The sequence below is a fragment of the Eubalaena glacialis genome, chromosome 11, assembly GCF_028564815.1.
Source record: "Eubalaena glacialis isolate mEubGla1 chromosome 11, mEubGla1.1.hap2.+ XY, whole genome shotgun sequence".
NCBI lineage: Eukaryota > Metazoa > Chordata > Mammalia > Artiodactyla > Balaenidae > Eubalaena > Eubalaena glacialis.
Genome location: NC_083726.1, coordinates 28,363,095 through 28,378,511, shown reverse-complemented (window position 1 = coordinate 28,378,511; position 15,417 = coordinate 28,363,095). Strand labels below are relative to the sequence as shown.

Here is a 15,417-nt window from a genome sequence, read left to right as displayed (position 1 = left end):
TCTTCTGTTTTGTTGCAAAATGAAAGCTGAAGAGGGCTTGGCTTAAACTGAATAAAGATTTTTCTGAGATGCTACTGCAGGGATGCCTTCAAATCAACTTCCGGATCTGTGAAAAGAGATCTACCTATCTCCATAGCTAAAGTCAATCTCCATAGAACGAAAGCTTATAAATGAGCTGGTTTAAAAAATGGCCTGCATTCTGGGCTATTCAAAGACAGGAAGACCAAAAAGATCTTAAACCTAAACAAGCGAAAACACTCTGGCTGAGGAGTACTAAACTGGAAAGGAATAGCGAAAGGATCATGTTAGGCTTACGGAGATGAAAACAGTAAATGATTTATCTTCCAGGAACTAACCTCTCTTCCTAAATAAGAGACTCTCACATCTTTCAGCTCCATTTCACTCCCTAAAAGCATCAAGGAGTAAATCAACTTAAGACATTGTATATGTCACCTATTTCATTTATTCAACAAATATTTCTTGAGGGCCTACTGCAGGTCAAGCATTCTACAACAGCGAAGTAAACCTAATTCCAGTCTTCGCAGACTTCAGAGTCTATGGGAGCTGACTGCCCCTCCAACTGTGCCAGGCAGCACTAATGTACACTGGAAGAAGCACTGGTCTCAGAGTCAAGAACACTGAGGTCAAGACTTGGCTCTGCCATTGACCTTATATATGACCATAAGTGTCTCCCCAAGCTTCAGTAAGATGAGGGATGTTTGTGAGCTGCCACCTAGTTTACTTTCTGCTTGTGTTCCTCAGAGCTCTGAGCATCTTGAAGGCAAGACAGAGGTTCATGGGACCAGGCTGGCCACAGACCTTCCACCTCTCTGCTTCAACTTCAGAAGTTCTGCTTGCTTCTGTTTTACTACATCAGAGTTCAGAGTAAGATCTCATTTGGAGGAAAAAGAAAAAAACTTCAACAGCTAAAATAAAGTTTGAAAACTTCTGCCCTAAATGAATTTAAAGTCCATTCCTGTCCTGTGGTTTGTTTTCCCAAACTTCACGGTTTCTGCCTCTTGCAGAATACATCAGTCTTTTATCTCTGGCAAACAAATTACAAGCGGAAAAGTCTCTGAGAAAAGTTCCTCTCCTGGTGAGATGGACTTCTCTCAGGAATATTATACTACCACAACTTCATATAGCTTCTCCATCTGTCTTCTTATTCCCAGATTTCCTCTTCTCATCCTGCATATGTAAGGTCATCAACATAAGGTCATCACTGGTATGAATATCTCATTTCCTCTCTACGTTACCGTACTTGACACATTTTTCCGGAATAAACCACTGTTTCCTATTTTAGCCACCATCATAGGCTACTTGTTCTCCCTGGAGAAGGTTTTTGGTTTTGCACAGTTGTTTACTTTCCACCTTGTTCTCAGAAAGGATCTAAGGTGGTTTACAGGAATGCATAAAACACAAGATTGCATAAAACCATTAAATGATATCAAAGTTATATATGCACATATCTTAGAAAATAAATAGTCGTGATTGCTTTGCCAGAACATATCCTAAAATTGGAACGATACAGAGAAGATTAGCATGGTCCCTGGACAAGGATGACACACAAATCTGTGAAGCGTTCCATATTTTTAGCTACATGTAAAAGAATGCAATTAGAACACTCCCTATCACCATACACAAAAAATAAACTCAAAATGGATTAAAGACCTAAATGTAAGGCCAGACACTATAAAACTCTTAGAGGAAAACATAGGCAGAACACTCTATGACGTAAATCACAGCAAGATCCTTTTTGACCCAACTCCTAGAGAAATGGAAATAAAAACAAAAATAAACAAATGGGACCTAATGAAACTTAAAAGCTTCTGCACAGCAGACGAAAACACAAACAAGACGAAAAGACAACCCTCAGAATGGCAGAAAATATTTGCAAATGAAGCAACTGACAAAGGATTCATCTCCAAAACTGACAAGCAGCTCATGCAGTTCAATATCAAAAAAAAAACAACCCAATCCAAAAATGGGCAGAACACCTAAATAGACATTTCTCCAAAGAAGATATACAGATTGCCAACAAACACATGAAAAAATGCTCAACTTCACTAATCATTAGAGAAATGCAAATCAAAACTACAATGAGGTATCACCTCACACCGGTCAAAATGGCCATCATCAAAAAATCTACAAACAATAAATGCTGGAGAGGGTGTGGAGAAAAGGGAACCCTCTTGCACTGTTGGTGGGAATGTAAATTGATACAGCCACTATGGAGAACAGTATGGAGGTTCCTTAAAAAACTAAACGTAGAACTACCATACGACACAGCAATCCCACTACCGGGCATATACCCTGAGAAAACCATAATTCAAAAAGAGTCATGTACCACAATGTTCACTGCAGCTCTATTTACAATAGTCAGGACATGGAAACAACCTAAGTGTCCATCAACAGATGGATGGATAAAGAAGATGTGGCACATATATACAATGGAATATCACTCAGCCATAAAAAGAAACGAAATTGAGTTATTTGTAGTGAGGTGGATGGACCTTGAGTCTGTCATACAGAGTGAAGGAAGTCAGAAGGAGAAAAACAAATACTATATACTAACACATATATATGGAATCCAAAAAAAAAAATGGTCTGAAGAACCTAGGGGCAGGACAGGAATAAAGATGCAGAGGTAGAGAATGGACTTGAGGACACCAGGAGAGGGAGGGGTAAACAGGGACAAAGTGAGAGAGTGGCATGGACATATATACACTACCAAATGTAAAACAGATAGCTAGTGGGAAGCAGCCACATAGAACAGGGAGATCAGCTCGGTGCTTTGTAACCACCTAGAAGGGTGGGATAGGGAGGGTGGGAGGGAGATGCAAGAGGGAAGACATATGGGGATATATGTATACATATAGCTGATTCACTTTGTTATAAAGCAGAAACTAACACACCATTGTAAAGCAATTATACTCCAATAAAGATGTTAAAAAAATAAAAATAGAGGAGACTGGTTCAAGATGGCAGAGTAGAAGGATGCGCGCTCACTCCCTCTTGCGAGAGCACCAGAATCGCAACTAACTGCTGAACAATCATTGACAGGAAGACACTGGAACTCACCAAAAAAGATACCCCACATCCAAAGACAAAGAAGAAGCCACAATGAGACAGTAGGAGGGGCGCAATCACAATAAAATCAATTCCCATAACTGCTGGGTGGGTGACTCACAAACTGGAGAACACTTATACCACAGAAGTCCACCCACTGGCGTGAAGGTTCTGAGCCTCACGTCAGGTTTCCCAACCTGGGGGTCTGGCAATGGGAGAAGGAATTCCTAGAGAATCAGACTTTCAAGGCTGGCGGGACTAGATTGCAGGACTTCGACAGGACTGGGGGAAACAGAGACTCCACTCTTGGAGGGCACACACAAAGTAGTGTGTGCATCAGAACCCAGGGGAAGGAGCAGTAACCCCATAGGAGACTGAACCAGGCCTATCTGCTAGTGTTGGAGGGTCTCCTGCAGAGGCAGGGGGTGGCTGTGGCTCACCGTGAGGACAAGGACACTGGCAGCAGAACTTCTGGGAAGTACTCCTTGGCATGAGCCCTCCCAGAGTCCGCCATTAGCCCCACCAAAGAGCCAGGTAGGCCTCAGTGTTGGGTCGCTTTAGGCCAAACAACCAACAGGGAGAGAACCCAGCCCCACCCATCAGCAGACAAGCGGATTAAAGTTTTACTGAGCTCTGCCCACCAGAGCAACACCCAGCTCTATGCACCACCAGTCCCTCCCATCAGGAAACTTGTACAAGCCTCTCAGAAAGCCTCATCCATGAGAAGACAGACAGCAGAATCAAGAAGAACTACAATCCTGCAGCCTGTAGAACAAAAACTACATTCATAGCAAGATAGACAAGATGAAATGGCAGAGCGCTATGTACCAGATGAAGGAATAAGATAAAACCACAGAAAAACAACTAAATGAAGTGGAGATAGGAAACCTTCCAGAAAAAGAATTCAGAATAATGATAGTGAAGATGAGCCAGGACCTCAGAAAAAGAATGGAGGCAAAGATTAAGAAGATGCAAGAAATGTTTAACAAAGACCTAGAAGAATTAAAGAACAAACACCTAGAAGATTTAAAGAACAAACAAACAGACATGAACAATACAATAACTGAAATGAAAAATACACTAGAAGGAATCAGTAGCAGAATAACTGAGGCAGAAGAACGGATAAGTGACCTGGAAGACAGAATGGTGGAATTCACTGCCACATAACAGAATAAAGAAAAAACAATGAAAAGAAATGAAGACAGCCTAAGGGACCTCTGGGACAACATTAAATGCAACAACATTCGCATTACAGGGATCCCAGAAGGAGAAGAGAGAGAGAAAGGACCAGAGAAGATATTTGAAGAGATTACAGTCAAAAACTTCCCTAACATGGGAAAGGAAATAGCCACCCAAGTCCAGGCAGTGCAGAGAGTCCCATACAAGATAAACCAAAGGAGAAACACGCCGAGACACATAGTAATCAAATTGGCAAAAATTAAAGACAAAGAGAAATTACTGAAAACAACAAGGGAAAAATGACAAATAATATACAAGGGAACTCCCATAAGGTTAACAGCTGATTTCTCAGCAGAAACTCTACAAGCCAGAAGGGAGTGGCATGATATACTTAAAGTGATGAAAGGGAAGAACCTACAACCAAGATTACTCTACCCAGCCAGGATCTCATTCAGATTCAACAGAGAAATCAAACGCTTTACAGACAAGCAAAAGCTAAGAGAATTCAGCACCACCAAACCAGCTCTACAACAAATGCTAAAGGAACTTCTCTAAGCGGGAAACACAAGAGAAAAAAAAGGACCTACAAAAACAAACCCAAAATAATTAAGAAAATGGTCATAGGAACATACATATCGATAATTACCTTAAATGTGAATGGATTAAATGCTCCAACCAAAAGACACAGGTTCGCTGAATGGATACAAAAACAAGACCCATATATATGCTGTCTACAAGAGACCCACTACAGACCTAGGGACACATACAGAGTGAAAGTGAGAGGATAGAAAAAGATATTCCATGCAAGTGGAAATCAAAAGAAAGCTGGAGTGGCAATACTCACATCAGATAAAACAAGACTTTAAAATAAAGAATGTTACAAGAGACAAGGAAGGACACTACATAATGATCAAGGGATCAATCCAAGAAGAAGATATAACAATTATAAATATATATATGCACCCAACATAGGAGCACCTCAATACATAAGGCAACTGCTAATAGCTATAAAAGAGGAAATCGACAGTAACACAATCACAGTGAGGGACGTTAACACCACACTTACACCAATAAACACATCATCCAGACAGAAAATTAATAAGGAAACACAAGCTTTAAATGACACAATAGACCAGATAGAGTCAACTGATATTTACAGGACATTCCATCCAAAAAACAGCAGATTACACTTTCTTCTCAAGTGCACATGGAACATTCTTAAGGATAGATCACACCTTGGGTCACAAATCAAGCCTCAGTAAATTTAAGAAAATTGAAATCATATCAAGCATCTTTTCTGACCACAATGCTATGAGATTAGAAATCAATTACAGGGAAAAAAACACAAAAAACACAAAACATTGAGGCTAAACAATACGTTACTAAATAACCAAGAGATCACTGAAGAAATCAAAGAGGAAATCAAAAAATACCTAGAGACAAATTACAACGAAAACACGATGATCCAAAACCTATGGGATGCAGCAAAAGCAGTTCTAAGAGGGAAGTTTATAGCAATGCAAGCCTAACTCAAGAAACAAGAAAAATCTCAAATAAACACTCTAACGTCACACCTAAAGGAACCAGAGAAAGAAGAACAAACAAAAACCAAAGTTAGTAGAAGGAAAGGAATCATAAAATGAGAGTGGAAATATGAAATAGAAACAAAGAAAACAATAGCAAAGATTAATAAAACTAAAAGCTGGTTCTTTGAGAAGATAAACAAAATTGACAAACCATTAGCCAGACTCATCAAGAAAAAGAGGGAGAGGACTCAAAACAATAAAATTAGAAATGAAAAAGGAGAAGTTAAAACAGACACCACAGAAATACAAAGCATCCTAAGAGACTACTACAAGCAACTCTATGCCAATAAAATGGACAACCTGGAAGAAATGGACAAATCCTTAGAAAGGTATAACCTTCCAAGACTGAACCAGAAAGAAATAAAGAATATGAACATACCAATCACAAGTAATGAAATTGAAACTGTGATTAAAATCTTCCAACAAACAAAAGTCCAGGACCAGATGGCTTCACAGGTGAATTCTATTAAACATTTAGCAAACAGCTAACACCGATCCTTCTCAAACTCTTCCAAAAAACTGCAGAGGAAGGAACGCTCCCAAACTCATTCTATGAGGCCACCATCACTCTGATACCAAAACCAGCCAAAGATACTACAAAAAAAGAAAATTACAGACCAATATCACTGATGAACAGAGATGAAAAAATCCTCAAGAAAATACTAGCAAACAGAATCCAACAACACATTAAAAGGATCATAAACCATGATCAAGTGGGATTTACCCCAGAGATGCAAGGATTCTTCAACATATGCAAATCAATCAATGTGATACACCATATTCATAAACTGAAGAAGAAAAACCATAAGATAATCTCAATAGATGTAGAAAAAGCTTTTGACAAAATTCAACACCCATTTATGATAAAAACTCTCCAGAAAGTGGGCATAGAGGGAACCTACCTCAACATAGTAAAGGCCATATACAACAAACCCACAGCAAACATCATTCTCAATGGTGAAAAACTGAGAGCATTTCCTCTAAGATCAGGAACAAGACAAGGATGTCCACTCTCACCACTATTATTCAACATAGTTTTGGAAGTCCTAGCCACGGCAATCAGAGAAGAAAAAGAAAAAAAGGAATACAAATTGGAAAAGAAGAAGTAAAACTGTCACTGTTTGCAGATGACATGATACTATACATAGAGAATCCTAAAGATGCCACCAGAAAACTACTAGAACTAATCAATGAATTTGGTAAAGTTGCAGGATACAAAATTAATGCACAGAAATCTCTTGCATTCCTATACACGAATGATGAAAAATCTGAAAGAGAAATTAGGGAAACACTCCCATTTACCATTGCAACAAAAAGAATAAAATACCTAGGAATAAACCTACCTAGGGAGACAAAAGACCTGTATGAAGAAAACTATAAGACACTGATGAAAGAAATTAAACATGATACCAACAGATGGAGAGATATAGCATGTTCTTGGATTGGAAGAATCAATATTGTGAAAATAACTATACTACCCAAAGCAATCTACAGATTCAGTGCAATCTCTATCAAATTACCAATGGCATTTTTTACGGAACTAGAACAAAAACTCTTAAAATTTTTATGGAGACACAAAAGACCGCAAATAGCCAAAGCAGTCTTGAGGGAAAAAAATGGAGCTGGAGGAATCAGACTCCCTGACTTCAGACTATACTACAAAGCTACAGTAATCAAGACAATATGGTACTGGCACAAAAACAGAAATATAGATCTATGGAACAGGATACAAAGCCCAGAAATAAACCCACACACATATGGTCACCTTACTTTTGATAAAGGAGGCAAGACATACAGTGGAGAAAAGACAGTCTCTTCAATAACTGGTGCTGGGAGAACTGGAGAGCTACATGGAAAAGAATGAAATTAGAACACTCCCTAACACCATACACAACAATAAACTCAAAATGTATTAGAGACCTAAATGTAAGACCGGACACTATAAAACTCTTAGAGGAAAACATAGGAAGAACACTCTTTGACATAAATCCCAGCAAGATCTTTTTTGATCCACCTCCTAGAATAATGGAAATAAAAATAAAAATAAACAAATGGGACCTAATGAAACTTAAAAGGTTTTTCAAAGCAAAGGAAACTATAAACAAGATGAAAAGACAACCCTCCAAATGGGAGAAAATATTTGCCAACAAATCAACGGGCAAAGGATTAATTTCCAAAATATATAAACAGCTCATGCAGCTAAATATTAAAAAAACAAACAACCCAATCCAAAAATGGGCAGAAGACCTAAATAGACATTTCTCCAAAGAAGACATACAGATGGCCAAGAAGCACATGGAAAGCTGCTCAACATCACTAATTATTAAAGAAATGCAAATCAAAACCACAATGAGGTATCACCTCACACCAATTAGAATGGGCATCAGAAAATTTACAAACAACAAATGCTGGAGAGGGTGTGGAGAAAAGGGAACCCTCTTGCACTGTTGGTGGGAATGTAAATTGATACAGCCACTATGGAGAACAGTATGGAGGTTCCTTAAAAAACTAAAAATAGAAGTACCATATGATCCAGCAATCCCACTGCTGGGCATATACCCAGAGAAAACCATAATTCAAAAAGACACATGCACCCCAATGTTCATTGCAGCACTATTTACAATAGCCAGGTCATGGAAGCAACCTAAATGCCCATCAACAGACAAATGGATAAAGAAGATGTGATACGTATATACAATAGAATATTACTCAGCCATAAAAAGGAACGAAATTGGGTCATTTGTAGTGACATGGATGGATCTAGAGACTGTCATACAGAGTGAAGTAAGTCAGAAAGAGAAAAACAAATATTGCATATTAACGCATATATGTGGAACCTAGAAAAATGGTACAGATGAACTGGTTTGCAGGGAAGAAATTGAGACACAGATGCAGAGAACAAACGTATGGACACCAAGGGGGGAAAGTTGCGGGGGGCTGGTGGTGGTGGGATGAATTGGGAGATTGGGATTGACATATATACACTAATATGTATAAAATGGATAACTAATAAAAGCCTGCTGTATTAAAAAAATAAATAAAATTCTAAAATTAAAAAAAATTTTTTTAAAAAGAAAAAAATACTCCAGTCAGAATTTTTTTTTAAGATTAGCCCCGCTTTTTAGAGCCAACCGCTTTAAATCATTTAGCCATTTTCTTTTTAATCCTGGTTGCTGCTTTTCATATTTCTTAACAATATGCTGATATTGATATTTTTCTCCTGTTTTATTGAGAAATAATTGACATAGAGCACTGTATAAATTTAAGGTGTGCAGCATGATGGTTTGACTTACATATATTGTGAAATGATTATCACAATAGGCTTGGTTAACATCCATCATCGCATATAAATACAATAAAAAGAAAGCTATTTCTTGAACTTTCCATTTTTATACCTGATCTATTGATTTCTCCTATTATGGATGAGGAGTTAACACTCACCATCCCCATCCTTCCACTATTTTAGGTAAATCAATATACATTTTCTACTATGATGACTATGTAAATGTTTTCCCTGGAAAGGCCAAGCTGTTTGCTAAGCATGAAGCTTAAATGGGAACCTAAAGTGGAAAAACAAAGACTAAGAAATAAAAAGGAGCTAACAATACGATCAAAATGCACTCTGTAAGAAAACATATAGCTATTTCTCTCATGCCATGAATAAACCACCACTTAGATCACCCTCAAACTATAATGTGCATAAAAATCACCTGAGAGCTTGTTAAAATGCAGATTCTGATTCTGAAGTCCGGATGGGATCTTTGCATTTTTGACAAGCTCCCAGGGGATGCCAATACTCCTGGCACATGAACTTTCAACTGATGACTTTCAACTTTTAACTGATGACTTCCAACTCTTTCTCCAGAGAGCCCTGACTCTTCTCAACAATCTCATCCTATTCCATTTCTTACCCTAAAGTGTGAGGCAACGTGTCATTAACCATAACTACTTGCACAGTGGGGAGGAACAGGTGTCCTGTCTCTGTTTCACAGAGGGGAAACTGTGGCAGGTAAGAGAGTCACACAGGGTTGAATGGCAGAATCCTCTAATGTAGAAAGTGTTGCTTTAATCTCTGCCTCTCTTCCTTAAGACTCAGGGGATGTTTAAGCACATCTAGCTTTAGTCTGATGACAGTCTGAGTTGATAGGATAAACAAAGAACCAAGCACAATTCCTGATCCTTTCTCTTGTCTCTGCTTCTTTTCATTTGTCAAAGGTGCTCTTTCTTTACCCACATCAAACTGGGCTACCAGCAACCTAGAGACACAGGTTGATGGAAAAGATGCCAAGGAAAGCCCTCCTCTGCTGTACTATGCTGTACTATGTCCTCCACTGCAGAAGAAACTTCCTTTGAATACTCCTAGGAAGTGGTACCTGTCTTTTTTTTAATATGGTTAATGGCCAGTGGCATGCTATAAATGTTTAACAATTGGCTGTCCAATCCCCAAGGTGTAAACACTCCCACCCTGGCCAATTTCAAGCTAACAATGTGACTTTATTGAACATGGAATTAGAAAGAGATAAATACAATTGGCTCTCACCAGCTGGTACAAACTGGCTCCAGGACATCACAAGTAAAGTCTGTTAAGTTTAATGCAAGACAATTAAAGCTGTATATTCAGTAAAGATTTATAGCGGTTTTATCAACCTTCTCATCACCTTCCTTTACTACCAAATTAAGCTGACCTGGCAAGGTCTTTAACAGTTGATAATTTTTCTTTATTACAAATTATTTGGCAGAAATGTTCCCACCATGTAAATTAGGCCCTTGGTCTACAGATAGCTTCTATAAATAGCTTTCTTTGTCTGCTATTGAATTATTGCCTTGGACCAGAGAATCAGAATTCCCTTCCTGATGGTTCCCATGCATTTGGTAACCCTCTAGGAAGAGGAAAAAAATAATCTTCTACACATATGCTGAAATTAAAATTATTCAAAACCATTTATTATGCTCTAGTTATGTATCTTAAGGAATTTTTTCAGACATTGTAAAGGTGTGTTGGAAATAAATGCATCCATTAATTGAAGTTGCTATGTGAAGGAAATGAGATAAAATTTTTATATAGGAACAAAAATATCTTACGGCTCCTAATCCAGTGTTCCTCAAAACTTAGTAAGTGATCGATTTCTACTAGTTCAAGAATAGTTAGTTTGCACTTAAAATATAAACTTAGGTACACCTGAAACTAACACAATATTGTAAATTAACTATACTTCAATAAAAATATATATATACATATATATATAAACTTTAGGAAATAAGTATTCTTTGACAGCTTTTAAGGGTTATAGAAGTTCAAATATATTTGCCTGGGAAGAAATAGAAGGTGTCTATAAGTGGGTTCTTCTTATGTAGCCATGTCCTTTGTAATGTGACTTTGCAACTTCTCACATTAAAAGGTAAGGTTTACTTCTCTACACCTTGAATGTGAGCTGCCCTTCTGACCTCTTTGGCCAGTTAGAATGTGACAAGGCAGTATGTTCAGTGCAAGCTGAGGCTCCAAGCACCTGTGGAATTCCCACGTACTGTGTAGGGAAACCTGGCACCACGTGAACAAACCTAGGTCAGCCTCCTGGGGATGAGAGACCACACAGAGCAAAGATGAACCATTCAGTGAGCCCCCTACCTCCACCCAGCCAGACTTCCCCTGACCCACACAGAATCACACCTGAGCCCTGCTCAAAATGTCAAACCACAGAACCTTGTGCTAAATAAAAGACTGTTTATTTAAGCCACCAAGTTTTGCAGTGGTTCAGCAGCTAAAGGTAACTGTTACAGTCACCTACAGATTAAACTCAAAAGATGCACCAACCTTATGCAATATGTGGATCTTTTCTTTTTTTGGATGCTGATTGAAATGAAACCAATTGTAAAAGGATTACTAAGTGGGGAAATTTTAAATGAAATTAGATGTCACTGAGGAATCACTGCCAATTTTGTGAAATATAAAGGCACTGTGCTTAAGTTCGGGACACATATATATTTATATATTTTAACATATATTCATACATATATAAATGTATATATAATACACATACGTATACAGACATACATGTACACATGCATCCAGAAACATTTAGGCATGAAATAATATTATGTTTGGAATTTGCTTTAACATACTATAGCAATGGAAAAAAAGGGGAAGGCAGGGAATAGAAAATAGGCAAAATATTATGGTGAAAATATTTGCAGGCTGATAATGGCTACATGGCAGTTTGTCATGCTATTCTCTCTACTTTTGTGTATGTTTGCAAATTTCCAAAATAATTTTTTAAAATATTTCACCTAGGAAGAAGTTCTTAAGATTATTTCTGGGATTTTTTTTCCAAGTACATGAAAAGAAAGCAATCACAAAATAGAAAGACTGTACAATCACTGGCCTGATTGTCTGCTCAAATAACCAGTAAATTTCACCGTGCCACTGTGGAAGCAGAGGGAATCAAGTAATGAAAGTGGAGATTAGATTAGCTAAATCATCATGGTAAAGTCAAACCCAAGAAGTTAAATCAGTTTACAAATGTAAACCCCAAATGCACTTAATGAAAATTACAAAGTGAACAGATCAAGGACAAGGAACTTGGGGATTCTGATTTTAAGTCCAGCATTTTTCCACTGCCACACTGCCACTCCTTTGTTTTAATTGCATTCAAGTGGCCAAATGTTAGCAGGGCCCTTCTGGTTGCAAGTGACAGAAACGTAGCCTAAATTAGCTTAAGCAATGAAAGGTTAATTTCTACATGGATTAGTTAAGGTATTAATCACTAGTTGCTTAAAAAGTTAAACCCCCAAATCTCAGTGTCTTAACATAATGAACATCTATTTTTTGCTCATGCCACTGTTCCATGGTGGTATCCTAGTCAGATGGCCGCAGGATCCACCCTTCTCCAAGACTTCAGCCTCCTACCCAATGGATAAGAAAAGGAAATGAAAGATCCCTCGTGGGATGTGTTAATGGTTTAAGCCTGGAAATAGGTTGTGTGTGTCAGCACATTTGGTGAGAATTCAAGCCCATATCCAAGTACAAGGGAAGCTGGGAACTACAGTCTAGCTGTGTGCACCAGAGGAGGAGGAAATGAGTATTGATAAACATATTGCAATTTCTGCACAATTAGACTTTATGCCAGGGAAGGCAGAAGTGGCATATCAGGCACCACTGGGTCCAAGGTTCCACCCTGATGTGAGATCTCTTCCACACGCTCTCACTTGTCTCTACCATATTCCATCTCAGCACTGCCTTATTCTGTCTGCTGGCTCTTTTCTGTCTGCAGGATGTTCAGGCACCATACTGTTTGGAAATGCAGCTAGTGTATATGATGTAGATATTGACTTTTCCTATATATCCCAATATTCAGTTTCAACCATTCACTGAAACATCATGGTTGCAAAAATTGCAAAGGGGGTATGTATGCTAAATACTGACATTTAGCAAAAGCTGGAATAACATAGTCCCTCTGTCTTACCACTCAGTTTTGTGGGCAGAAAGGACATACAAAGAAACAGAAAACAACAGGACAAGGTAGAGTGTGCTATGCTTGAATTATGAGCAAAGTGTTTCAAGAATCCAGAGGAAAGTGGATATATGGCCCCAGAGTTGGAAGAACTTGGCAGAGAAGCGATTTCACTTTCCTCTGCTGAAGGAGGGATTTCAGGAAGAGGAATCACTACATTTGAAAGTACAGGTCTGAGAGAGTGCATGCATTTGAAGGAGAAAATCAATATGGTCGGAACACAAAGATCATGGGGTGAGTGGGCACTAATAAGACATGAGGAAGTCTAAATACACAAGGTTTTAACTGCCAAGCCCAAGATTTTGCATTTGCTTTCACAGATATTCTCTCCTTGACCAAATTCTAGCCAGCTCCTCTAAGGCCTCTTCTTGACTAGGCCTCAACTCTGGCCTACAAAAGACTTGAACAAACACTAACTAATTTCTAACAACTCAAGGCTGCATCCCTAGGATGACCCTAGTTCCCCTTAAAATGTCTGCCTGAGGAAATTCAAGGCTGCCAGAAGAATTTACTGTTTGTGCTAACCAGCAGGTGAAGATAAGGCCCCTGTCTCCAAGCCTCTATGAGAAGGTAGGGGCCTAACTTTAATAAGTGCCAGTTAGTAAACCCAGATGGGTTTCACATGGACCAATTCCCACTTCTCACTTCTTATAACTTTTCACTTCCCTGTCTCTACTGAGCCCCTGCTCAGCCACCTCCCTATTCCCTCATTCTTCCTTTAAAATGTTCAGTCTCCTCTCTACAAATTAAAATTGAGTTCAGTTCATGCTGGACTCTTTTCCTTATGGCAATAGTACATTACTGATTAAAATCTGCCCTTTCCAATTTAACTGGTATCCAGCTTTGTTTATCTTTGACAGTTTCCATACAGGTAATGGAGACTTTTGAATCAGAAAATAACCAAATGTGAGGTTGTTTGCCTGTTTTGGTTTTTGTCATTGTTGTTCTTACTGTTTTATGCCTAGGGGTAAATCATCTGATGGGGTGTAGCAGATGATTTGGAACAAGGTGATACCAGACACCAGAAGTCCAGAGAGGAAGCTGATGGGAATAGAGTGGGCAGGAGACAGTGAGGCTTGAGCTGAGCCCTTGGCAGTGAAGAAAGAAGGGGAATCTTCACCTTGAATTAGAATTTGCAAGATTTGGCTACTGACTGGATGAAGGTAGTGAGAGACACAGAGGAGCAGGAAAACATCTAAAGTTTCCAGATGAGGATGTGGATGGATGATGCCATTGATTTGTTGCTTCAAAAAGAAATATAATTCATTTGAACCGTATTTTCACAAGTTTAAGCTACAGGAAGAAAATTACCAGAGGAAAGTTCTCTGGGAAGAGATTTGGGTATCAGAGGTTTTCAAAGCAATTATAGAACACAAGGCTTGAATTAAAATAGCAGAAGTTAACACCGTATAAAGTTTGATTGAAAAATAGTACATTTGGTGTTTCCAAGTGAAAACCAGGGTCATAAACCAAACTCAACAACTTTGATCTTGCTAAATCTTGAGTTTGAAGAGCTGAACACACACACACACACACACACACACACACACACACACACACAGTGTTGTACTCTTGAAAATGTCTATTTCCTTTTTGCATTTAAAATTCAGATTAAAAATTAGGGGAGTTGGTCCAGAAAATTATGCTACTCCCTGCAGTAGTTTTAGTTTGTAAATGGTTAGCTGGAAACAAATCACGAGACTAAACATTTCAATAGAGAATTTCTAAATGACATTACCTGGAATAATGCACAAGAACTGGCCAGTGGTGTTTTAAGAGACTCATGGCAAGGTTTTAGAAAAATAAGAGCAGAGATTGAATCTCCTCTACTACAAATGTTAGGAATTAGAATTGAGAAAAGTATCCAATGACACCTTCATCCTTAAAAACCTTTGGAAAAAGGACATAAAATGTCTAATGTTCCCCCAGAGCCAACTTAATGTAGCAGAATAGAATAAAGAAAAGAGAGTTGGAGAGACACTAGAATACTTCTTTAAGATTATCCAGAAAAAGTAATTATGTCCTCATTTGTTCTGAATAGATAACAATTTATAAGCTTTTAATAAGAACAGGAT

At 38.3% G+C, this 15,417-nt stretch overlaps 1 long non-coding RNA gene and 1 other non-coding gene across 7 annotated transcripts in view; one reads left to right on the top strand and one right to left on the bottom strand.

Annotated features, from left to right (window-relative positions):
- The window catches only part of LOC133100991 (uncharacterized), a 495,678-nt gene that overhangs the window by 439,721 nt on the left and 40,540 nt on the right, over nt 1-15,417 (bottom strand). The gene's annotated exons all lie outside the window — the stretch shown is intronic.
- Nucleotides 1,490-1,594, top strand: LOC133101887 (U6 spliceosomal RNA). Its single transcript, XR_009702774.1, has one exon. It is a non-coding gene; the product is annotated as a U6 spliceosomal RNA (small nuclear RNA).